The sequence below is a fragment of the Salvia splendens genome, chromosome 12 (assembly GCF_004379255.2).
Source record: "Salvia splendens isolate huo1 chromosome 12, SspV2, whole genome shotgun sequence".
NCBI classification, from domain to species: Eukaryota; Viridiplantae; Streptophyta; class Magnoliopsida; order Lamiales; family Lamiaceae; genus Salvia; species Salvia splendens.
Window position 1 is genome coordinate 19,082,740 of NC_056043.1, and position 2,461 is coordinate 19,085,200.

Consider the following 2,461-nt stretch of genomic DNA (forward strand, 5'->3'; position numbering starts at 1 on the left):
TCAATGTCACCAGCATATTATTTCAATGTCAACAACATTGAAATAAAAATGTCAACAACAGATTATTTCAAGGTCAACACCATATAATTTCAATGTCAAAAACATATTACTTCAATGTGAACACAATATAATTTCAATGTCAACAACATATAATTTCAATGTCAACGCCATATTATTTCAAAAAAATGAAGAAAAAATTACACAACAATGTGATTTCAAAACCAGCCCTAGAACACAAGAAAAAATAATAGGGCGGGGGTTGGCTAGGTGATTCATGCGGAATTCTCAACAAAACAAACAAAAAAAACAAACTATAAAGCGAAAATCCGTGTGGGCTTTATGGTTTCTCAATAGAACGAACTTAAATCAACCCTACATGTCAATTACAAGGGGGGAAAAGTGGTTAATTGCACTAAAATAAAATAGACTTAAAGGTCTAATAGTGACATTCACACACTATTCATACAACCCATGGTTACAGGATGTCAACAGAGTTCAATGTATCGACTTTTAATCTAAACAAAAGAACGGCGCATGCAATTGACTGAATAAATCTACAAAAACCCAATTAATACAAAAGTGGTTAATTGCACTAAAATAAAATAGACTTAAAGGTCTAATAGTGACATTCACACACTATTCATACAACCCATGGTTACAGGATGTCAACAGAGTTCAATGTATCGACTTTTAATCTAAACAAAAGAACGGCGCATGCAATTGACTGAATAAATCTACAAAAACCCAATTAATACAAAATGTCACCGCTCTTGAAAATTGGGGATTTCAACGGAAACCTCACCTCCGGCTGACGCTCCAGCCGCTTGACCCGCTCGCCTCGCAGAACTCATGTCAACGCGATCCTTGAAGAACGGCGATTGCGTGGAGTACAGATTCGAAATGGTGGAATGGAGGAAATTGGAGAGGTGAGACGTGTTTAATGGGTGGGGCGTTGAACAGGCTTAATTGATGGAATGGAAGAGAGAGGGGAAGACGTGATAAATGAGAGGTGCGATGAATAGCCGATATTATTGGGATTGCTTAATCTAAATGGATTTTGTGATTTCAGCTTATAATTTTTGTCCCAAAAGTAACCCTTGGTGACCGATTTTATAAGCTGTGTTGACATGTGTAGAGACCATAAATTACAATCGTTGATTAAATATACTTAATGGATGAGATTATAGTTTGCATAGTTTGTATCTTAGGGAGTTTGTATATTATCATGACCCTATATATATATATATATATATATATATGTGTGTGTGTGTGTGTTAAGGTCCTTCGCAGCTTTTCAGTCCAATGTTCTTTTTAATCACAGCCCTTGGATCCTTGAATTGGATGGTTGTGATGATCTGCATTATTTGATGAAAAATTTGCATTATTAGTCGGTGTGCATTATTCAACTGAAAATCTGCATTATTACACTATAATGGTGCATTATTAGTCGGTGTACATTATTCAACTGAAAATCTGCATTATTAAATGACACGTGGCATCAATCTAACCGTCGGATGACAAAATCGTGGGGCTGAGATTAAAAAAAACAATAGAACAAAAGATACAAAAAGGAAATGTATACATCCCTATATATATATATATATATATATATATATATATATATATATAAAAGGATGTGATAACTCATATTTATGGTGATAACCTAATAACCTATCATTCTATGGATGAAATATATCATTTTATAAAATAGAATATCATTTTTAGTAAAAATGATATTTTTGACCCATAAAATGATAGGTTATTAGGTTATCGTCATAAATATGGTTATCATTTTAACTCACCCCTATATATATATATATATATATATATATATATATATATATATAAGTTAGTGATCAAGATATAACTAATGTTAAGTGTATAACTAGAGAACAAATCTCAGCCACACATCTTAATGGAGCAAATATTATTTATTTTAATAATATAAAATAGGACAAGGGTATTTTTGGAAAGTACATTATGAAATTCAAAATCACAGTTTCATTTCCTTCCAGATTTTCAAATTTCCTTCCAAATCTCCTTCCAAATTTGCCGGGGGGAGTCGCCACCTTGTTGCTTGATGAGGTTTAGGGTTTAGGTGAAGATTCTGCGGCCTGCTGGACGGAAGTCTTGATGAATTTGTTTACGACTTGGGAGATGAGGAGGCCAATGGCGAAGAACATGCCCTGGAGCTCGCGGCGGAAGATGAAGTGGGAGACGAAGCCGCCGAAGCTGATGAAGGCGGGGATAAGGGAAATCCATGCCAGGAAATGCCCTAGCAGATCGCCCCTCTGGTACCGGACGTGACTTAGGGTTACGGCTTTTAGAGAATTCGCCATCCAAACTCAATCAAAATCAGATCTTAGCTTGGGCGTCAGCAAGGCAAGGCAATTCTTCAGGGAGAAGAGAGAAAGGTTGGTTTCAATCTGTGTAAATTGTAATGTGACTTGTCGAATGTGTT